Here is a 24947-nt window from a genome sequence, read left to right on the forward strand (position 1 = left end):
TTAAAGCATTTCTTCCGAATAGCACCAGTGTCGGTATATCATGATGAAGAGGTAGCAAATACTAACTCTAAGCCAGACTGTGTACTAAATGCTTTCTAAAAATAGGAGAGCTGTATAATATAACAGTAATGCAGGGACAGCCAGTGTAAACGGAACACAGGATCACCCTGCAGATGAATCAATTCTTTGAATCCTCATAGCAACTGGGAAACGTCAACAGCATTAGAACCTCCCTTTTTATAGATAAAGAAACCGAGGCTCCAAGAGCTCACACAGGTGGTGTGGCCCAGCCAGGATATTCCCCTACAGGTGTCTGACTCGAAAGCCCCCTTTCTTCAATGCCGCCTTAAACTGCAGACACGTGCGCTGCACCGTCCTGTGGATCTAAGCAGTGCTGGGCTCAAAACACAGACAATAAAGTTCCGAGTGGCCAGATGGCAGGAAACCCAGCGACTGGAGACTATTTCATTGAAAGTCTGTTTAACACTAAAGCTAGAGGATTGAGTTAGATGAATTGGCTTGTAGAATGGGGGAGAGAGTATTATTAATTTGCTTTTGGAGTTTTGGCAAGTAAGGAAAATAACAAGCAGGGTGAGACAAGAAAATCAAGCACTAGTTGGGAAGAACTGGTAATCGTATAGCCTCACTTCTTGAAACAGGATGATGTTACTTTCACTTAACCACAGAAGCAGATTACTCTGAAAACAGAGGATTTTTAATGGTTAAATACGTAAAATAGCATTGTTTTTAATTTTGAAAAAAAATAGATATTATCCATTTGACCACAAGAAAAAAAAATCTTTTTTCTCATGAGCCAATTGTAAAAATGGAGACATTCTCTAATTTTGTGAGTTTTGTTTTCCTATTGACAGTTTTGACTAGGTCGTATGACTCTCGCTCCTTAAATTTACTGAGCATTTATTATGTGCTAGGCACTATTCTAAGCATTTTACTCATATTATTCTCACAGCTCTCTGGGATGGTTATCCCCATTTACTGATAAGGAAATGATGCACTGAGAGGGTAAGTAACTGGCCCAGAGTCACACAGCTAGTGTGTGACAGAGCTGGGATTTGAACTCATTTTGCCTCCTGAGCCCATGCTTTTAACTACGCTTCTATACAGCCTGCATTTCAGCTATTAGACTTCAAATTACTTCCAAATACTGAATATTAATGTGTCTCTGAACAAGAGAACAGCATTTCTGAATTGTGTGATACCCCTGGGTATATTCAAGATGTTGAAAAATACACTTGAATTAATAATTAGCATAATTAAGATTTTAATCTTATCTTTAGATGTCTGTAGCATATCATTATTTTTATCTTCCCCTTAAAATGTCCAAGAGGTGATCATTTCATTACATTTGAAGTATGTTTGAATTCTGTTGTTTTTTTAATAATACTGTTACCAATCATGCTACACAGCCTCAGAGTAAGAATGGCAGAGAGTTCAGTGCCTTTGAAAGTACTAAATTTGAGACTCAAATTTTGAAGAAAAGTGAGCCATTAAAACTTCAATATTTGTACGGTTTTTGTGGCTTGGACTAAAATCCCATGTTTCCTGAGGACCGATTTTGCAAGTTCTGGATTCGGGTGGTGCTGGGTTAGCCCTGAAACCCTGGCTGGACTTCTTCAGTATCAAGATGTGATATCCTCTGTGGAGCTTTTAGTAAAACTTGATTGATCAAAAATAAATTGAAGTAATGCCACAGAAAATGTTACACCTAGACCAAAAGCATTCAGGAGGACGGGAATGGAAATGTCTCTTCTTCCAGTTGTTGTAAATAGATGTCTTTGTTGTTTCATGTCCCTCTGTTTAACCTCCAAAGTAGGACTGCCAGATTAAATACCAGACACCCAGTTCCATTTGAATTTCAGATGAACAAGGAATAGTTTTTGAGTGTAAGTATGTCTCATGCAGTATTTGGGACATACACTAAAAAAAACGTTTTTTACCCGAAATTTGAATTTCACTGGCGATCCTGTATTTTTTTTAAATTATTATTAATTAATTAATTTTATTTATTTTTGGCTGCGTTGGGTCTTTGTTGCTGCGCTCGGGCTTTCTCTAGTTGCGGCGAGCGGGGGCTACTCTTCGTCGCGGTGCGCGGGCTTCTCATTGCGGTGGCTTCTCTTGTTGCGGAGCACAGGCTCCAGGCACGCGGGCTTCAGTAGTTGGGGCATGTGGGCTCAGTAGCTGTGGCTTGCGGGCTCTAGAGTGCAGGCTCAGTAGTTGTGGCGCATGGGCTTAGTTGCTCTGTTGCATGTGGGATCTTACCAGACCAAGGCTTGAACCTGTGTCCCCTGCACTGGCAGGCGGGTTCTTAACCACTGCGCCACCAGGGAGCCCCGGGATTCTGTATTTTTATTTGCTAACTCCAGCAACCCTGCCAAATCTCACATAGACTGTAGGTCCAAGTGGACTATCTTTTAAATCCATGATTTATCAAAGAATAGAAGAGAGACGGGGTGAAGAAGGGAGAGAAAAGAGAAGGGAGAGGAGATAAAGTAATAGGAGGAGAAAGAAAGTAAGAATGAATTCGGGCAATCCGCCAAGCAAAATAACTAACATTTTGCAAGAAAGAAATTCTAAACAGGTCATAGGATGGAAAAAGTCTGTTTACAGACTCTTTGGCCTGAACATTGGCCAAAAAAAAAAAAAAAAAAAAAGGCATCCTATTAACATCTGAATACCAAAGCTCATCCAGGAATGGAAAGATTTGGAATTTGAAGGTTCTTAGCTTTCAGCTTGGTTAGAATACCCCAATTCTTTATTAATTGCAAGGAGGATTTTGTTTTTCAGTGAGATGCTTCGGTAATTCGATATCAAAGAAAGCTAACTAATTTCCGTTTATGTTACTAAGATGTATTTGAAACTTCGCGGGTCGTATTTTGTTTGCTTGCCTTGTGCTGACATGCAAAAAACTATCAGATGCCTGATAGGAGGAGAATTTACCTCTGTTAAAAATCACACAGTTCTGCTGTGAAGCATGAAGATGGATTTTTTTTTTTTAAGTGAAAAAAATATTAACTGACAGCTCAAGACAGGTTTTTTTCTTTGATCTCTAACCAGACAAATTACTATAAGCAAGAACCCTCTTGCCTTAATCCTGGACACGTCACAGATGTGACAGTGTTCTGTAGGAGATGGCTTTTAACTGTGGATGAGGGAAAATAACCTTTGGAATTTTTAGGATGTTATTACAAGAAAGTTGACTAGTTTTGACTTACTAAGCCACAGCTGGAGCCAGCCTTCATCGGGGTAAGAATATTTCATGCTGCTATTATATCGTTCGTATTTCAAGTGTAGGATTATTACATTGGGGGGAATATGGCCTTTGAGGCTTGTACTGTCTGTTGAGAATGCAAATGTGAATGTCCTATAAAAAGAGAGAGAAACTGCTTCCGTCTGTGCCGTAAACTTAAAGACTCCAACAGATGAGGTACTGGGGTTGCTGGAGCAGGAATTGGATCACACCACCATTTTGGATAAAAGAAAATGTTGTATTTCTCTGGGAGGCATTAAAAGACCTGGGCTTGCAACCTCCCTCAGAGCCAAACAATTATGTGTCAGGCTCTCGTTTCTGTAGTTGTTGTTGTATTGTTGCTGCTGCTTAAAAAAAAAAAAAGAAAAATCGACAGAAGAGGGCAAGGAATGTTTCAGACCAAATTAATTATGAATCTGCTTGATCAGATCTTCTTTCAAATGAATGAAACATGAACCATCATTGCTCTTTCTACCACCTTGTCTCCTCCATTCTGCATCTTACCGTTTCTTTCATAAGGTACAGTGTGTCGTTAGTTCAGAGAAAGAACAATGTTATTCTATATGCTTTCCCTTAAAGAGACTTCAAAAAATTTCAGTGTCTCTCCAAAGAGCAGAGATGACCTCCCCACCAACCTGGCTGCCTGTGGAAATGCACTGAGAAGCCACAGGGAATCATATCAGTCCACCTGTGACAGCCAGGCGAGGAGCAGGTGCTGTTTCGATAGGAAAAATGTCCAAAGGAAATTGCCAGGTGATATCAACAACAGAGAACCCATCTGTATGGCGACTTCAGTATCCTTTCCACCAGGTTGCTTTTTCAGTCCCATTTCTTCACTGTGTTTCTTAACCCGGGTGCACATCAGATCACCTGGGGAGCTTTTAAAAAATATTAATAGCTGTGCTCTGCAGAGTCAACGTCTGCCCCCCATGATTTTGATACACGTCTTTGGTTGAAAACATACTAGGAGGTCTCAAACCCAGCTAACCATCAGAATCACTGAGGAGGCTTTAAAATTCAGGTTCCTGGGCTCCCTCCGCCAGAAATTCTTATTCAGTGTGGCTGGGTTGAGGCCTAGGAATCTGTATTTTTTTAAGTTTCCAATTAGTGTTGCTGATTAGTCAGATTTGGAAACCCCCTTTGCCCCAACCGAATACATAAATTTCATTGAGAAAAGCATTTTGGGTTAAAAAGAAATTAATTCATGTGTACAGAGCCTTTGGAGCAGCATCCTACACATTTCATTCTTTTCACCTTAAATTTTCCCTAGCTTCGTGCCTCCCTGATCTCTCCCATCACGGAGGAAGAAACGCCTGCTCTTTTTCCCCTCTGGTTCCCTGACCTCATCTCCTCCCTCCATCCTTCTCCAGGCCTGGCTTGTTCTTTCCTTAGGTACTCTTCCTCCTACAACATACTCCTATTTTCCCAAACTAAACAAAATACCCACAACCCGTCAACCATTGTATCTGCTGAGCTCTTGAGCTCGTTCTCTCTCCCAGTCCTTGAACTCTTGTGGGCCAGGCTTTCTGGCCACCTGTCCACTGCATCTGGTTTCGGGCATCTGTACATGTGGGCCACCATGATCTATTTGTCATCGGGCCAAACCAGTGGCCCTCTCCCAGTCCTAACTTCCTTGACGCCTTGGCGGCCTGTGACCTGTCAGTCATGCCCTCTTTGAACCGTCTACTCTTTGTCTGCCATCTGACAGCACTCCTTGGTTGTTTTGTTTTGTTTTTTACCAGGGTTCAATCTTTGGTCTGTTTCTTTTTCTCTGCATCCTCCTCATGGTGAGCTCATCCACTCCTGCAGCTTTCACTCTCATCTCTGTCCAGGAGCCTACCAAATTGAGATCCCTAGGTGTGATGTCTTCCTTGAGCTCCTAACCAGTCTTTACAGCCAGCCACTGAGGCCTTAGATCCTACATGTTCAGAATCTCACATTCCTCTCCACCCTCCCCCCAGCTCTTTCTCTTATTCACCTACTTTTTTTAGTGCTGCCTCACAGACTCAAAACCATGGACTTTCTCTCCTTCCTTAGCTCCAGAGCCCAATCACTTGCTGTATCCTATCACATTCTATTTTTGCAGCCTCTCCTACATAATTCTGTTCCTTTACATCTCCATGGCCACACCTTTGTTCAGGCCTTCCCTGCTTCATTCCCAGCCCTCTATAGAAGCCTGATCTCCCTGTTACCCGTTTCTTCATTCCAACTATATGATTAATGTATCTAGAGTACAGTTCTGATCATGCCAAAATGTGAGTGAGCCAGGTATTAGCACACTGACCTAGGAACATAATACATTCCATGATACAGAACTGTATGCTTTAATCCACTAACTGGATGATCCCAGGGTTAGAAAAGCAATAAAGGGCAAGAAACATGATTAGTTGCTTGTTAGTTTTAATTTCCAGAATTCAGAGATAGTATAGGAACCAAATTCTGAAAGTGGAGTGGCTGTCCATGGTGGGATCCACACCTTCTGAGACAAGTACTTCATTTTACCCAATTACAGCCACAGATACGATACTATATTATTGATACTGACCATCTGCCTAGGGCTTTTAGACAGATGTTCAGACATCTGAGGTCTGAACTATAGTGGATGGTTATATTCTTATGTTTCTTTAAACTGCATTCATGGGCATAAGGGAGGGTATGTTATGTGGGGTACCTGCAAGCCCGTTGCCTGTACAAATAGGGTATTACTAGTACAAGAATGGCTTGAGACCTCAAGGTCATACCTGAAGTTCCGGAACCACAGGGCTTTATATTTTGGACCCGACCTTCTAAAACTCTATTCTAATCCCAGGTGAACTGTTGCAGTTTTCATAATGGAGAGGATAAAGGGACTTAAATGGAGGTAACTTTTCTATACTTCAAAGTGGATACCATTAGGCTGTGATAAGTTATCTATGTGTATGGCATTACCTAAAGCAACCCCTAAGGAATCTATACAAAGCAACATACTCAAAAACACTATAAATAAATTAAAACAGAGCTCTGAGAAAGGTACTAGTAAGCCATATGAAGGCCAAAAAAAAAGAGGAATAAGAAGCAGAAGGAAAAAAAAAGTATACAATGGATAATATGGCAGACTTATACCCTAATATTATCAATAATTACATTCAACGTAAATGGTCTAAATACAGCAACTAAAAGATAGAAATTGGTAGAGTGGATTTTTTTTTAATGACCCAACTATTTACTGTCTACAAGAAACTCACTTCAAACATAATGACATGGGTAGGTTAAAAGTAAAAATGTCAGAAAATAATCATGCAAAAAGTAATTAAAAAATCAAGAGTGGCTATATTAATATTAAAAAGTAGATTTTACAGCAAATAAAATTACTAGGGACAAAGAGGGAAATTACATAAAGATAAAAGGATCAACCCAGCAAGAAGATATACCAATCAGAAACGTGTGTGGAGAAACAACAGCGCTTAAAAATAAATGAATCAAAAACTGATAGACCTGAAAAGATAAATAGAGAAATCCACAATTATAGTTAGGGACTTCAAAACCCTACTTTCAGCAATTAATAGACTACTAGACAGGAAATCAGCAAGGATATAGATGAACTGAAAATACCATCAAACAGGATCTAATTGATATTAATAGAACACTTAACCCAACAACAGTAGAATACACATTCTTTTCAATCTCCCATGAAACATTCACCAAGATGAGCCTTATTGTGGGACATAAAACAAACCCTAACAAATTTAAAAGAATTGAAATCATATACAGTATGTTCTCTCACCATAACAGAATCAAACTAAAAATCAGTAATGGAAAGATAACAGGAAAATTTCCAAACACTTGGAAATTAAACAGCACACTTCTAAATAACCCATAGGTCAAAAAGGAAATTTTTAATATACGTAGAAAGAAATGACAACACAGCAAAAAAAAAAAGAGACAGCACTGCATATCAAAATTTGTGGGATACAGCTAACAGCACCAAGATGGAAATTTACAGCACTAAATGCTTACATTATACTTGAGTAAAGATCTGAAATCAGTTAGCTAAATCCTACTTCAAGAAACTAGAAAAACACAGCAAAATAAAGCCAAGGCAAACAGAAGAAAGGAAATAATACAGCTAAGAGCAGAAATCAGTGAAATCGAAAACATGAAAACAATAGAGAAATTAATAAACAAAAAGCTGATTCTTTGAAGAAATTAATAAAGTTCTAGCAAAGTTGAAGATAACAAGAGAGAAAACACAAATCAAGAGTGAATCGAGGGATAACACTATAGACCCTGCAGATGTCAAAAGGATAAGGTAATGCTATGAACAACTGTACATACATAAAGTTGATGACTTATGTGAAATGGACCAATTCCTTTAAAACAACAAATTACCAAAACTCAGCCAAGTTGAAATACTTAACCTGAATAGCCCTGTAATTATTAAAGAAATTTACTTTGTAGTTTAAAAGTTCCTTCCCCCACCAAAAAAAAATCTCTAGGCACTGATGGTTTCACTGCAGAATTTTACCATATATTTAAAGAAGAATTAACATTAATTTTATACAATCTCTTACAGAAAAAAAAGGAGGGAACACTTCCCAAATCATATGAGACCATTTTCCTGGTGCCAAAACCAGACAAAGACAAAACAAAAAAGAAAATAACAGACCAATATCCCCCCATGAACTTAGACATTAAAAAAAAAGTTCAAGAAAGTTCAAGTTGAATCTTACAATGTATAAAAAGACCATTTATTCCAGGTGTGCATGGCTGGTTCAGTATTTGAAAATCAACCATTGTAATCTACTATAGCAACAGGCTAAAGAAGAAAAGGCATATGATCATATCAATTGATGCAGTAAAGGCATTTGACAAAATTTAACACACATGCATTATAAAAACTCTCAGTACACTAGGAATAGAGGGGAACTTCCTCAACCTTGTAAAGAACATCTGCAAAACACAGCTAACAGCTAACATCATACTTAATAGTGAAAGAGTGGATGCTTTCCCTCTAAGATTGAAAGCAAGATAAGGATGTTCACTGTCACCACTCTGATTCAGTGTCGTACTGGAAGTTCTAGCCACTGCAACATGGCAAGAAAAAGAAATATAAGGCATACATGTTGGAAAAGAAGAAATAAAACTGTCTCTAATTGAAGACAACATACTTGACTATATAGAAAATCCCAAAGAATCTACCAAATAGAACTAATAAACAAGTTCTGAAGTATTATAGGATAGAAGATCAACACACAAAAATCAGTTGGATTTCTATAGGCTGACAAGTGGAAACCAAATTTAAAAATTCAATACAGTTGCTTCAAAGAAAATGAAATACTGAGGTGTAAATCTAACAAAACATGTACAGGGGCTCTATGATGAAAATTATAAAATGCTGATGCCTAAATGCCTAAAATGTTCCCATGAGATATCTACAAATATGTCTCTATCAGCACCATGGGGAAGTCTGTCCTAGCAGAAGAGTGCTAACTCTGATCTATAGTGAGCCTTGGAAATTGCTGGGTAAATATGTAAAAGATTAAGTGCTTAAATGGATAAAAATTATTGGCAGCATGGATACTGATATAAAAGTTTTCCACTGTCTCAATATCAAAAGCCCAAGAATGCCAGATTCCCAAAGTGAGTCAGAGTGCTTGGATTGTTTTGCATGAATGCAGCTAGCCAGGATCAACACCCTTGGAGTAGAGCTTGAGGTAGAATTTCCAAATCCTACAACATTATGGTGACAGCCACCCAGCATCCGAACGCTGGGCAGTCCAAGGCATGAGTCCACAGGCAGATTCTTGGACAGTCAGCAATGAAGAGATGCCCAGCTTGGCCCCAGCACTCCATCGTTAGCGGTGTCAGAAGACACGTAGCCATGGGGTGGGGAAATGAGCTAAAAAAAAATAATAAGCTGCTAAAATAGTAGTCCAAAGGCAAGGAGGAGAGATGCCTGGCTAGAGATTGTTGTTGCTTAGATTAGATGAGTTTTCAAGCTGGAAGAAGTTTAAAGATTGTCTGGTTCTTGGAACTTTGGATTAGGTACAGGAACAGCATAGCGCTCTGCCATTGCCCAATCCTGCAGATGATACACACTTGGAATTCTATTTTGAACAGGCTGGGAATATACAGAGAAGTTTTAGAGAAAAAAAAAAAACAACCCAGATATAGAACATTATAGATGAGAGTTTGTGATACAGGCAGTAGATATATTAGCAGCATGCAAATTCAGTCAGGTATTTGTTTACTACTGTATTTATGTACATTAAAAAAAATGTTTTTCAAAGCACTTTCGATTCTACTATATCACATTGTCTTCAACAACAACTTATAAAGAAGGCAGAATTGGGTTCTTATTCCCATTATAAAGAAGCCACCGGAAGTTTATGGCTAAATAGTTAACATCAGAACCAGGAGAAGTCAGATCCTCGGATCTTCCGGTCCTCAGCTCTGAACACCTGGCAGAGCTGTCAGACCCTGAAAACAGTTACTGGGACCTGGGTCCTTACTAGGACCTATTTTCTCTTCTTTTCATCCCAAGGGCCTTTCTTCCAGAAGAGAATGCCTTGCTTATTTAAAACAAAAATAGCCTTTACAGTAGAAGTATGTCCAGAAACCTAACTTGTCATCTTAGTCACTGCTTTCTTACTACATTTTCTCTGTAGACCTGAAACTTGCATATTTTATTTCTCTGAAAAAAAACCTCTGAGCCCTTAACAGTTGGTCTTTGAGTTGGAAAGTCTTTTTCAAGGTAAATATCCACAATCCCAAACACACACACACATGCAACGCACCACTCCCCACATCCAGGTCAGGAATGGCAGAAGGCCATCTCATACCACAGGCAGGGCCACCTAGCTAAGTAGGTGGCAGGACCCCACATGGCACTGAGAATTCTCAAATCTGCAGGAACCTGATCTGAACTCTTGTGAAATGCCCTCTCTCACCAGCTTTCCGTTCCTTCTTCTAAATAGTTTCTGCTTAGGAAGAGCCAGGTGGGCTTTATTTCCTTGGGATGGGAAGAAAAGTTGAGTTGAGAGACCTGATGCTTTCAAATCTTCATGGCATGGCAGGGATCTCGGAAGAAATAGATGGTGGAAGAGGAGAACAAAGGTAGCAGAGAGGCTGACCAGCTCCTTCTCCACGGCCGTCAGTAATCCCACCAGAACATAGAAATCACATGCTGTGTCATAAGATGTGCAGACTTTTCGTTAGTCCAAGTTCTGGGCTTCCAGAGACTGTGTGTCCAGTGCAGAAGAAGGAAGAACAATATGGAACAGTAATAAGCATGACTTGATTCTCTTTCTCTTGTAGAAAACAAAGTGGAGGTAGATATAACTGTGCAGGTTGCTGACACTCTGGATTCTTAGACCTTTTCTATGAAGTGCAACTAAAAGTTTAAATAACAACAGCACAGGATAAACTTGGCTTGAAATTGCATAGTCTTTGGCTGAGATGCAGTGATTTTAGCTTCCTGCATGTAAACCACCCGAGCCTTGATTCTATAAGATGATGGGATGCCGGTGAGAGGGCGTTGGAGGAAATGAAGGGATATCAGTGAAACTTTTTATAGCTTTTCCGAACAGCCAGATTTTAGGTGATCGTATGTCAAATTGACTTCTCAGGCAATTCATCTGAGAATTTTATCTACACCCCTCACCAAAAAAAAAAAAAAAGTCAGTTTTGTTTGAATGGGTTTGGATGGCTAGCTGCTTTGGGGGCCATCAGTCCGTGAGGAGTGGGTGCCTCCTTGGGAAAGCTGAGCAAGTATTAGGATGACTCATGTTTGGTAAGTGCCCTGTGGGCATGGTTTGGGGTGTCTCCACACACACGAGTAATCTTTTCATAGATTCTGGAGAGTTCTTTAGCCAGATAAAACGACTCTGATGGATCTTTATTTTTGCAGATACTTTATTTCAACTTCTCCATCAGCTCCCTTATTTTATGGCATTCAAGCGCTTATAAGTGCTCACCAAGTCTCAGGATTAATCATTACAAATGAAATCCCATCTCTTACCAATAAAAAAAAGTGAAAATGTAGGGCTGTGTTGTTAGTTTGAGAAATCTGTTTATTACGGTTGTTGGAACTAAACATGTTCATTTATAGTGAAAAAAAGTGGGGGCAGAGATAACCCTACCTACTCCATCCTGTGTAGCTACAGGCAGGCATGTAAAATCAGAGTTTTTACAGGAAAACCCGCATCCCAGATTTTCCCTTGCAGTCTCAGGACAGGCTTCCAGCCTCTCTCAAAAGATCTAGCTGGAGAAGAACATGTTTATGCTCATAGATGCAGGCACCTGGTCTAAATCCCCTCGTTGTTGGGAGGCTAATGAATCACCTGAGTCAGTTTGTCCAGAGCTGTAAGCATTCAGTCTACGAGGGTCCCACCTGGGAGACTCACCCAACAAAGAGCTGAGGGTGGGACCTGAGCCCCCCCAAGGCCCCACTGGGGAATCTAGGGCTGCACTGCCCAGTCCAGGAGCCACCAGGCACAGGCGGCTGTGGAGGTGTGGAGAGTCTGGACCGAGATGGCTGTTAGTGTAAGATACACACCGGATTTCAACCGCTTCATACCAAGGGGAAAAAAAGTAAAAGGTCTCATTAGCAACTTTTTAGTGATTACATGACAATATTTAGGGTGTATTGGCTCAAATAAAACATATTATTAAAATCACACCATTTCTTTTTACTTTTTCAGCACAACTGCTAGAAATCTTTTAATTACCTAGGTGGCTCGCATGATATTTCTATTAGCCAGCGCTGTTATAGATAGAGAACGGGCCGGCATGTGGGGTGGCCAAGGCGGGGGACTTACGGAAAACAGTGCAGACAGTTTCAGACTGGGTGGCTGGCGTTCCTGTTCTTGCAGGCCCTTGGCTGCCCCACCGGCTTCTTCCCCCCGGCTTCGTGGCGTAGCTTCAGCATCCGTCCCGCACCAGCCTGCTGGGCCCCCTCCTCGCCCTCTACCCGTCTCTGGGATTGCCCCACAGTCCAGACACCCTGCCTTCCATGGAGCTGAGCAGTTCCTCTGTCTGACCCCTCCCCGGACTCCTCTCCAGGCGATCAGCAAAACCTAAGAGTCTTTGGTCAGCAAGACCCATCCTCCTTAGAAGGCTTTCCTTAAAATATCAACCCACAGTCTCTCTCCCTCAATTCATAAATTGTGAAAGCTCTGAACGCCTGAAGTTTTTAAGAACTCATTTGGTAGAACTGACTGAAAGTGATATATAGCTCTGATGCCACTTCCTGTGATTGTCTATTCATTAGACTGCCCAGACCCTGCCTGGCGTGGTGTATGGTGTGTGGTGTAGGCATCAGTTTGCCTTCCTAAAATACAAAAGTTCTGAATCCCAAAACACATCCAGACCTGAGGGTTTCAGGTAAGGACTGTGGACCTGAAGCAATTTTTCCCTCCCTTGAAACCTGGCTTGGCTCTCCCTGTCTTCCATCAAGTCTACCTTAAAGATCATCTTCCTGAAAGATGGATCTAAGCAGGTCATTGTCCTGCTTTTAGTCCTCTGAAGGATGCCCACAGCCTCCAGGACCAGGTTCCAGCGCCTTCACAGGTGTCCAGGCTCCTCATCAGCTGGTATTTATCACCTGCTACAGGCTTGGTCCTCAGACAGGGACTGAGGGGACTCACAAGACACTTGAAATACAGTCTGTGACCTCAAAGCAGGGAGGTGAAGCCCCAGAACCACGGTGAACAGCAGAGGATTAAGTGCACAGGTGAATGAAACTGGCTCCACGTGCAGGCAGGATAAGAGAAGCAAGAGGGCAGAGCAGCTAGCACAGGCTCCCGGGTCCGGGGCTTGCGGAAGAGGCAGGCGGGGCTGGGCAGGTGCAGGAAGGAGGTGAGGGGGCAGGAGAGGGAAGGAAGGGGGGTGCAGTTTCCCGGTCCCTCACCTGGATGTCTGTCCTCTCCAGATACCTAATGAGGCTTGGCCTGTTGCCTGCCTTTCAGGAGGCCCAGGGGACACCCTAAGGATGCCGCCTTCTAGAATTAAATGAGTTCCCTGTGTTTTGTCATTTGAACTGATTCCTTAGAGCCACATCACCAGACGTTGAAGTTCGTTACTTCCATCCCTGTGTCAGTTAAGAAAGCTGATTGGAGCGTACTGAGCCCAAGTTAATCTGCCAACTAGATTTCCTGCCCTCCCTCACTCCTGGTTTACATGTCAAGTTGCCAGAAGAGTTAGCGGTGGCTCTTTCGTACCCTGCAATTCGGTTCCTATTTATTGAAGCCCTGCTGTATACAGGGCTCTGAGCCTACACTGATACAAGCCCTCATATTTATTTTGTGCTGTAAAATTTGCAGAATACTTCTGTCTACATTCTCTTATTCAATTCCCCAGTAATCCTTTAAAGTTGAGAGGATATGTTACTATTCATTCTCAATTTACATTGAGAAGTGGAGACCTGAAAAGGCTGAATAATTTACTCAGGGCCATAGCGCTAGTTAGTGACAAAGTTAGAAGTCAAAAATTAACTCCAGACCCAGCACTTTTTCCCATACAGGTGTCAGCCACTTCCTGTTCGTGCCGTACATATTGTGAGTACGCGTGTTGGACGTTTGAAGGTCATTGAGGAGGTATGGAGGCCTGCCCTCTGCTAGCCCAGAAATGTGACTTTTCTTATTATTTGCCGAAGCAACGTTGGCAACATTCAGCCTCTTTCCCTAATGCATCTTGACAGTTAGGCTAAAAATCTAAACGATACCCCAGACTTGTGAAGGAAAGATTGACCCAACCATGCGAAATGGCAGAATGGAGCCGGGGGCGGGGGGGGGAGCAGCAAATAAATTATGAGAAGCGGTAGCAGAAACGACCCAGGGTGCTGGCTCAGTGAAAAGAGCTGCTGTCTTGTAGGGATATGAAAGGGGGATGCAAGGCTTTGGTAGATAAATCCCCGAGATATGAAATTGCAGTATATCTCATAACGAAGTGACAGACTTTTTTAAATTAGTTTTTATTGGAGTATAGTTGCTTTACAATGTTGTGTTAGCTTCTGCTGTACAGCAAAGTGAATCAGTTATACATATACATATATCCCCTCTTTTTTAGATCTCCTTCCCATTTAGGTCACCAGAGAGCACTGAATAGAGTTCCCTGTGCTACACAGTAGGTTCTCCTTATCTATTTTATACATAGTATCAATAGTGTATATACGTTAGTCCCAATCTCCCAATTCATCCCACCCCCCAACCTTGGCAACCGTAAGTTTGTTTTCTACATCTGTGACTCTATTTCTGCTTTGCCAATAAGCGATATTATACAATATTTGTTTTTCTCTTTCTGACTTACTTCACTCGACAGTCTCTAGGTCCATCCACATCTCTGCAAATGGCACTATTTCGTTCCTTTTTACGGCTTGATGATGTTTTATTTCTGGGAGTACAGAAGCCTTAGTTCAACATAGCGTTTTTCAAATACACCATCCTGAGAGAGTATTTTATTTTCTCCTTTACAGAGGAGGAAATGAACAGTCAGTATCACCACCAGATCACCCAGCTGGTAAAGAACACTAGCAGGTAGAGCTGGAAACTCACCCACTCAGACTCAGAGCCCCTGACTTCCTCTGGGCTGCCAATGTGACTGTCTGCCCAGGGCCCACACTGACGCCACAGGCACCCCTCTCTTTACACCTGCTGCCTGACCAGTGTGGTAAGAGCAGCCAAATGGGTCATCCTTCAGAACTTGACCTTGAGGCCACAAAATCCTTTGAAAGCCTAAAGTACCCATCTCTCATTTCTTGGCTGGAGAGTTCTGAAAGGCATGTATTTACACAGTGAAAAGGCTAGAGATTTTATGTAGGATACCTTAACACTGGAAATAATGATGGGAAAAGAAAGAAGTGTTTTGAGTGCTTTACTTATTACCAACCTGAATATAAATAAGGCACCAAAAATCACTGGCTTTCATGTTCATTCTTTAAAAAAAAAATAGTGGCTTTATTTTTGAGTAATAAGGGAAAGGTAGAAGGAAGTACTTGGTGTCACAGTATAAAAAAAAAAGTCATTTCCCTGTTATCAAGGAACGAGCAATAAACCTAGGACTTCGAAAGTGCAGGATCCAGGAGGCAATGCCATTTCTGTAATATCCACTCACTCTTTAATTTTTCTTTGGTTGAAGTCGCCCTGGCTTCTAAAAAAAAAAAAAAAAAAGCATAAGTGTTTTCCTTTAATAGAAAAAATTTAGGATTACCATAATTCCCAGGTAAGAAATCCTAAACTCTTTCCATATGAAAATTAGATTTGGGCACAGCTGGTTTTCGCAATATCTGAGAGTAGAAGGAAGGTTTATTTCCAAGAATCTGACTGAAATATACACAGAGAAAAATAAAATTTTCTTCCAGAATCACAGTTAAAGATACCCATTTGGGGTAATAATCTTAACGTTCCTATCAATTAATACTGACTTGAGTTGAAGTTAGAATGGAATGCTCATCTCGACATCATTTTATCCCCCTTCTCTTATTCCATCACCCGGCTCTTTCCTCTGTAACCACACAGCAGTCTGTTCCTTTCCATTTGGTTCAGTTGGGAATCTGTTCATTTGTTAAGTTCCTCCTCTGCTGAGGGCCCCACCCTCAGCACTGGACGTGACAAAATAAATCTGGGAAAATGGCACGGCCCCTGCTCAAATGACATTGACCCTGCGGGAGTGGGGTGGAACGGAGAGGGGTGTATCCAGAGGGGCTCAGAGCCCCACGTGAGAGCAGCAGCTCCAGCCTCAGGAAGCTTTGACGTTGAGTCTCCTCACGCTGCATTTAACCTGGTACCCAACCACCTGACTGGTCCAAAGGACGCCAGAGGAGTTTCATGCATCATCTCGGTCCTTCAGAGTCTAGAGGAGGAAGGAGACCCCTGGCGCCCAGCCAAGGCATTGGGTCCATGATGGGGCTCAGAGAAGAGCGGAGATCAGAGAAGGTGGATTTTCTGGTGGGCTTCCTAGAGGAGCGGTTCTGGGGATGGACATACTCCAAGGTGTGTATGATTCAAATTGCAGAGGAAGGAGGCCAGGCTGCAGGTGAGGACGCAGCGCCCGGCACTGCAGGATCTGGCTTGCTGCTTCTCCTCTCCTCTCTTCGAAAACTCCTCCCGGGCCTTCATCAGCCCACCCTCCTGCTGCTACCTGCGCCTCCCAGGCACAGCCCTCACCTCCAACCACCAGAAGCTGATAACCTTTGCCCAACCCTTGCTGCTGTTAACAAGACAGTTGAGCAAGAATAAAGAACAGTGCTGCTGAAGAAGGGACCAGGACCAAGGGACCAGCAGAAGTCACTGTCCTGTTCCCCTGACCACAGGGGCCACCCGGGCTGATGGGCGACCTCTGCAGAGGCCAACACCAGATGTAGCAGCTGGAGCTTTTTTGTGCCTTGGGCCTCAGTCCTGCCGGGGAAAGAGTTAACAGTGCTCTGGATTTGGCGGGAGGCGGCCTCAGCCCAGACTGGGAGGACATGGGCCAGGGAAGCAGCAGCTGCACCCTCCGTGGCCTTCAGCAAAGCTGTTCTGACCTTGCCACTCCGGCCAGCTCAGCCAGAGCCTTGGGGGATGATCACCAGTCACTGCTCCCAAGGAGAAGGCGAGAAGGCTCTTCTGAAACATCCTTAAAGGAGTCTGAAGTTTAGATAACATTAATTCCATGTTAATTACTAAGTTAATTTCATGAACTTAGCCCTTCCTTGGACCCTGATCCCTAAGACAATATCCTCCTGAAACATGACCTCTCTCAGAATGAATTTCTACCTTTTATCTAACAGCCCTTGTTCTGGGGAGCGTTTCCCTTAAGTTCTGTTTTCTCCGAACCTTGCAGGACTGTCCCGCGGGCGCGGTCACAGTGCTGTTTCCCTGTGGAGGACAGAGTGGCTGGTGAGACGTCTGAGGCCCCTGCCCTCCTGCACAGGCTCTCCTCTGCAGAGAGGGTTGGGATGCCAGCAGCAATCGCAGTTTATCAACCACCGGCCTCCATCGTCACCAAAGCCTCTCAAATCCCTTTCCAGAGGATTTCTCTGGTGCACGAGCTCATTCACGGCCTGAGTCCTTTTGACTGTGGTTTTGGGTGAAGGTCTTTGGGGAAGGCAGCTCAGAGGAAGCAGGGAAACGCTCTGGTTTGGACACGGTGGGGGGACTGGGGGCAAGGGCACAAGAGTGTTGCATCACCAGATGCTCCAAAATGACACCCTGCCCCGGACCACAGGCCGCAGGAGTTCCGAGGGCACACGCGTCTCAGGTGGAGCTTTGTGATGGTGTCTGTATCTTTCATGAAGATCATTTGGGTGCAGATATATTGAAAGATCCCACACGGAGCTCTCAGAGTACCCGTGAGACTAAATCTCCCGGGAACCCAGACTCAGCTGGGAGGACGGAGCAGTGACGGGTCACAGTCTGGGTTGGAGATCAGCCTTGGGAATCCAGCAGGTTGAGATTTCTCTGAAACAGGGAGTGCAGTGCAGGTGAGAGGGAGGAAAATCTGGTTAAGATGGTCTGGTGAGGAGGGAGAAAGGGCAGTGAGGGGGCTCTCACAGGGCTCGCTAGCACCTGCTTGGCCTCAGCTTTCTGAGGGCCTGGTCCTCTGGGCCGCAGACAAGGTCAGGGCAAAGTAGGGGTGAGTCCTGTTAACACCTGCCTTTGTGCCTGCCTCCTGGGCACCACAGCCTGGACATTCAGCTGGAAACACACCCAGTTTGCTGACACCGCACAGCGGCCAGCGTCCGCATCTTTCCCCGATCAACCCTCCTGGCCCTCCCAGCTCCTGCCTCTCCACCAAGAAAACCGAAAGGAAGTGCACCACACCTGCGGAGAAACCCTTCAAAACACAAATGAATTTTCCTTTTTTTTTTTAAAAAAAAAAGGATATTGTAGTAGGATACCTCAACAAAAATATATTTGTCAAATGCCAAACTCTTACTTGGAAAAGATCTGGATAAAAAGTAGCATACGCTATCTCGTCATCTCCTACAGGAGCTCCGACAGCAGCATGTGGGCGTCCAGTCTTGCAACTTTTATTGCATAAGCGGCGACACAGCCGGAGGAGGCCCGGGGTTCTCAGCAGTTTCTGTGTGAGCTCTTCCCATTGTTGGTCTGACTCTAGAGCAGACAGATGTGCACTTTTTGAAGTAAAAGGCAGTGAGCTTTAAAATGTATAATTGTTATCCAGTGTTTTTTTTTTTAATAAGCTTTTATATAACTTAATTGGAGCTCATTGTCTTTCAGCTCACTAAAGGTATATAGGTATACTGTAAGTGTATTCCACCCCATTTGGGGACAAGGATCAAGTTTTTCTGTGCACAGTTACAGGTCTTGTCTCTTATTTTGAAGGGGTGGGTGCTTATGTTTTTTCAGTTATGCACATACCTGTGCCCCCAGGCACTGGTGACACAGAAAGGAGTGAGGCCAGACATTTCCCTCAAGGAGCCCATGATTCAGGTAGGTGAGACAGACTTGAAGACAAATACTTACAATATAGGGTGGCAAATGCACTGATAGACATGTGTACAGAAGAGGGTAATTAGTTAAGGTCACTGAGCGTCAAGGTGTGCCCTCTGGGGTGGCCTTTGAAAGGTAATAGATGAGAACAGGGAGCAGAAAGAAGGGCACTTAAGGCAGGAGGAGAAGCCCTGGCTGACATTCAGAGAAGCAGAACCATAAATAGTTTGCGCTGTTCCAGAACTGAGTTCAAGGGCTAGGACGGGGGCAACTGCAGTGAGCTGAGGCCAGGCCGTGGGGAGGCTTGTGTGCCTTAGGAAGCAGCAGGCACCATGAACTTAGATTTTAGATGGGCAGAAGCAAGGTGGGAAATAGAATCTGGAGGAAGGACTGGAGAGAGGAGGGAGTGAATAAGCTATCACAGTGAGAACTGGAGTGTGGGAAGGGGTGAGGGTATGATAAGGGATAAAGAAAGATGGGTTCAAGAGAAAGCTGAAGAAATTGGACAGACACCTCTAGGAGTTTTGTTGTCCGTAAGGAGGAGAGAAGGGAAGTCAGAAACCATGTGCAGGTGACCAGGTGGATACAGAATTCAGCAGTGAGTGTTGGATTTTAGGTGGGGAGGTAGTGGGACCTGGTTTGGGGCACATCAAGGTGGAGGCACGTCCAAGTGGAGATGAACTTATTTGCTCAACAAACATTTACTGTGTGGTTATTCTATGCCAGGCATTTGACTAGATTCTCAAGATGCCCATTGACATAAAATGTGGGCTCTAGCCTCCGGGAACCACAGTACAGAGATGCACTTGGCCCTTTAGAGCTGGCAGTAGGAGGACAAAGTCACGGTGGTCTCCTTGGGAGCAGATGAAGAGATGAGAGGGTGCAGAAGACCAGAGAACTGAGGGCAGGATCCTAGGATAGCATCAGCTTCTGAGCAGTGACCAGAAGAGGTGGATTCATCCAAGGTAGTTTGAAGTCAAAGATAAAGAGACCCTTCAGAGGCCAGAGAGCTGTGCAAGGAACATTGCAAGGAAGGAGTGTCACATAAATGTCACATAAATCAGTGACCAAGAAAGACAAAGAAACAAAGATGTCCATTTGATTCGGCAATTCAACGTCCCCAGTACCCTTAGTCGGTATGTGTGCAATATGCAGTTATCTGCCATTTGGAAAAAAATTCTACTCTTGCTGGTCAAGAATGTGAATGCTGTGTTAAGACTTGCAGTGTCTGGCCAGAATTTAACCCCTTTGCACAGGTAATGACAAGCCTTTGATTTGTGCCTGTTGCTACCACTGGCAACACATTGCAACTCCACCCCTTAGCTGTATCTATAGACTTCAGTCTAGTACTTTTTTTTTAATCTTTACATACTTTTCCCCTTCCTTTATGGGCTTTGCTTCTGTTACTTTATTTTGATTGAAGTATAGTTGATGTACAATATTATATAAGTTACAGGTGTACAATATAGTGATTCACAATTTTGAAAGGTTATATTCCATTTACACTTATAAAATATTTGCTATATTCCCCATGTTGTACAATGTATTCGTGTAGCTTATTTTATACCTAAGAGTTTGTAGGTGACTAAGAAACAGCTGACTACTATTGGATTCTAATGTAGAAAGTAAATATACAAGAGTCCCTACTGATATAAATAAATGAGTAAATAAATAAATGGGGGCAACTATGTCCCCCGTACATAGTCCCCCCAAATGTCCCGTACAGAATTTTCCAAATAATTCATGTACGTGCTGCCCCCTCAAGGAGGTGGAACATAACTCCCCATCCTTAAGTGTGGGCTGTCTTAATGCCTTCCACGTGCAGCCTGGAAGGGGCAAGAAGAGTAAGGTCTCAGCACAGGAGCCAGACCAGTACAGCCTCAGCCCGGTGATAAGTCACGTGCGTAACAAGCACCCGCGATGATGGGATGAGAAGGCCCCTTCAGCTCTGGGGCCCTTCACCTCCTCCCCCAAACCATAACCTCAGTCTCATCATGAGAAAAACATCAAACAGCTCCATGAAGGATCCTTCCACAAAATACATTGCCAACACTCTGCAAAATGGTCAAGGTCATCAAAAACAAGGCACGTCTGAGAACTCACAGCTGCACATAGGAGCCTAGGAGACGTGACAACCGAGTGATCCCATCCTGGACAGAAGAAGGTCAGGCGAAAACTAAAGAAATTGGGACGAAGTGTGGACTTTGGTTAATAATAACATCTCGATACCGGTTTATTCGTTGTGATAAATGGATCACACTGATGGAAGATCTTAACAGCGGGGAAAACTGGGTCCTGAGCTTCCAAGAACTCCCTGTATTATCTTGGTACCATTTCTGTAAATCTAAAACTAGTATAAAAGTTTGTTTAAAAATAACAGTGGCTGAGTATCACTGGCCTGAGTTTTCCCGCTGAGCCCCGTGCTCTCATGCACTGTTGGCTGGACCTCACCCAGGAGAGACCACCACCTCTCCCTTCTGCAGGCCGGTGAGAGCCGGCCTCGTGGCTTGAAGTTCGTCCCCGCTGAATTCACAGAACGCTGCCTCTGTTCTTCTTGACTTGAAGTTACGTGTCTCTCCCATCACCCACCTAGTTAATCCGAGGATCCAGTACTCCTCCTACCGCACCCGGCCCCTTGCTGTACGGGAGCAAGGTGTTCCCCGGCCTGAGACTAGCCGATTCAAATCAACAAATACTCACAAAGTACCTCCTGTGGCCCATTTAGCTGCTTACTATTAAAAACGGCCATGTGAGTCGTAGTGATGAAAATGCAGCAGAAGCCAGGGGTGAATTTCTGGTAGGAAGATATCTTTGGGCCATATAGAAAGTGGCATTCCTTCTGTTTGTTCTGAGTTTCATGTCACATCCTTACTACATCAGGGGAATCTAGGAGCAATCTTTCAGAGATCCCGGGACAGTTTGTTGTCTGGATAAGAAAATCCTGTAAGCCTGAGCTCCTTTATCAGACTGGAGCTCTGTGAGGTTGGGGACCATTTCTTATTTGTCCTGGTCTGCCCATCTGCTAGCACAGTGCCTGACACATGTAGGCTACCAATAAAATTTTACTTAAATAATTAATATCACTACAGGCGATGTAGGCTGCCGCTATGCTGTTATTCCAGAACAAGATGGGCTCCCGGTTATAGGGGCACATTAAGGGCAGTGCTGCCTGGACCAGGTTAGACACTGTCTCATCTCTGTCGGGCCTTCACCAGGGCTCCTGGTCAAGAATGCCCACTGTTTTCTGCGTTAACTGTGCAGTAAGGCTGGTTGAAAGTAAAATGGTCCATCCAAGGACCTGATACTGTACCTGAAAACTTCTACCATTACTTTCACACCTTCAGGATCTTTTTTGATGTTATTTGGGTAGGTTTTTGTTGTTTTCTATTTTTCTGTTTCTTCTCTTTTTAACTGTGAGAAGTCATCACAGATCACAAGTGCCTGGGAAACTGTTAGAAGGGGTGCATTCTGGCCAACCTGCACCATGCAGTGTGTCTAGCTCACAGCCAGTTCCAAGGGTGTGGGCTACAGAGGAAGATTATTTTAGCAGGTAAGCAGGAAAGGAGACCCATTCTAGACCATGGTTAGGGGCCAGGCAGGGGCAGGGGGTGCTCCAGTGCCCGTGTAAGAAAGGAATCTGGATGAAAGCATAGCCCTGGAGTGGGGGGAGCACCTCTGAAAAGGGAGGGGTTTTCAAAGATAAGTGTCACCTACTTCACAGTGTTGCCTAGTGTTGATCCAGAGATCAATTGATTTTCTGCCATTTTAATGAAAAACTATGTACCAAGAGTCTTGACTCACCTAAAATCGGAAAATCAAGAAGTCTGCATTGGTCATGGATCCCATCTCTTTTCAGCCCTCCTCTCCTGTCCTCCATCAATGAATAGACCCAATTAGGCAGGATTTAGCCATGAGTTCCAGTATAGTAACTAAATTTATCATGATTAGTACTGATTATTTCCTTAAGCAGCAAGTAGAAATGCACTCTTTTGAAGTCAAATTCCGTCTCAAAAGTATGCACTCGCACTTAAATTTTTCATTGAATTATTTTTCTTTGCACTTGAGATTCCCTTCTGCCAACTGAAAAGCAAGCATAGGTGGACCTCGGAGATACTCTAGGTTGGGTTCCAGACCGCAGCATTAAAGCAAATACGTAGTAAAGCAAGTCACACAAATTTTTTAGTTTTACAGTACATATAAAAATTATGTTTGCACTATGCTGTAGTCTATTAAGTGTGCAATAGCATTATGTCTAAAAAACAATGTACATACCTTAATTTAAAAATACTTTATTGCTAAAAAATGCTAACCATCATCTGAGCCTTCAGTGAATCAGAGCGGTAAAACATCAAAGATTACTAATCACAGGTCACCATAATAAATATAATAATAATGAAAAAGTTTGAAATATTACAGGAATTACCAAAATGTGACACAGAAACATGAAGTGAGAAAATGCTGTTGGAAAAATGGCACCGATAGATTTGCTTAACGCAGGGTTGCCACAAACATTCAATTTGTAAAAATCACGATTATCTGCAAAGCGCAGTAAAGTGAAGTGCAGTAAAACGAGGTCTGCTGTAGCTGAATACATAAAAAGTTGGATAGGCAGCAAACAACTTGACTCTGCAAGTTTACTCTTCTTTACTTAAACCCAAAATACACCTGATCTAAAACCATGAGGAAATGCTAAAGCTTTCTGGCAGAGTGGCCTTGACCAATGCTGGTGTTGGTTTGTGGTATAAAGCAAAGTGATTCGGTTATACATATATATATTCTCTTTCTTATTCTTTCCCATTATGGTTTATTACAGGAAATTGAATATAGTTCCCTGTGCTATACAGTAGGACCTTGTTGTTTATCCATTCCATATATAATAGTTTGTATCTGCTAATCCCAAACTCCTAATTTATCCCTCCCTCACCTCCGTCCCCTTGGCAACTACAAGTCTGTTCTCTCTGTCTGTGAGTCTGTTTCTGTTTTGTAAATAAGTTCATTTGTGTCATATTTTAGATTCTACATATAAGTGATATCATATGGTATTTGTCTTTCTCTTTCTGACTTACTTCACTTAGTATGATCATCTCTAGGTCCGTCTGTGTTGCTGTAAGTGGCATTATTTCATTCTCTTTTGGTTTTTTTTGACTATGCCACCTGAAAATTAGAACATTTCATATATTGACCTAATTTTCAAACCTATTCACTGTAAAAAAGAAAAAGTAGTGAATTAGTCTTGGTGGTGTGTGTGTGTGTATATATATATATATATGTGTGTGTGTGTGTGTGTGTGTATGTGTATATATACATATATACATATATATATGAGATCTTTAAAAAATTTTTATTGGAGTATGGTTGCTTTACAATGTTTTGTTTCTGCTGTACAGCAAAGTGAATCAGCTATACATACACATATATCCCCTCTGAGATTTCTTTTTTAATTGAGGTTATCTGACTTACCTATTCAGACCATCTGGATTAGTTTTATAGTGAATAGTTCTAGAAGCATCAGAGATAACATGCAAAGTACTACAAAAATGGTAGCATTAAAGGTGAATTCATGGAAATGCCTCGGTTTGAGGATCAAATACCAATCTCCCAGTTCAATGAATAGCTAATAGGATGCTTTTTCTTTAACATGGAACATAAATGGCTTTTCCTTCTCTTTACATTTAAGTGATCCGCTTATTATGTTTGTGGCAGAGAGGGTGAGTGGATTCATATAGAAGCCTGCGTCTAGGCATAGGCAGCCGAAAGTCCTGAGGGCATATGTTCCAGAGATGGACAGCATGGAGGTGGAGTGCTGGCTGGATCCCTGCAGTATCCGGTTCCGGCTTGGTTCTGCCCATAATCACAGGAGCCAGAATGGTCATCTTGGTCCACACAGCATAGGAGGTTAACATTCCATAAGTCTCAAATGACCTATGGATACCCTGAACAGAGAGGCAGTGGCTTCTTTCCCTCCAAGACTTAATGGGAATGGAATATTACTCAGCCTTAAAAAGAAACGAAATTGAGTTATTTGTAGTGAGGTGGATGGACCTAGAGTCATACAGAGTGAAGTAAGTCAGAAAGAGAAAAACAAATACCGTATGCTAACACATATATGGAATCTAAAAAAAAACAAAAAATGTTATGAAGAACCTAGGGGCAGGACAGGAATAAAGACGCAGGCGTAGAGAATGGACTTGAGGACACGGGGAGGGGGAAGGGTAAGCTGGGACGAAGTGAGAGAGCGGCATGGACATATATACACTACCGAATGTAAA

The 24947-nt window shown here is 42.8% G+C and overlaps 1 protein-coding gene and 1 long non-coding RNA gene across 2 annotated transcripts in view; one reads left to right on the forward strand and one right to left on the reverse strand.

Moving 5' to 3' along the window:
• The window catches only part of AFF3 (AF4/FMR2 family member 3), a 559977-nt gene that overhangs the window by 393768 nt on the left and 141262 nt on the right, over positions 1-24947 (forward strand).
• Positions 2801-23088, reverse strand: LOC118906154. Its single transcript, XR_005022430.1, has 5 exons — positions 23026-23088; positions 11083-11089; positions 10815-10823; positions 6980-6984; positions 2801-2812 (listed from the first exon to the last, which is right to left on the reverse strand). It is a non-coding gene; the product is annotated as an uncharacterized LOC118906154 (long non-coding RNA).

Source organism: Balaenoptera musculus, chromosome 13 (genome assembly GCF_009873245.2).
Source record: "Balaenoptera musculus isolate JJ_BM4_2016_0621 chromosome 13, mBalMus1.pri.v3, whole genome shotgun sequence".
Lineage (NCBI taxonomy): Eukaryota > Metazoa > Chordata > Mammalia > Artiodactyla > Balaenopteridae > Balaenoptera > Balaenoptera musculus.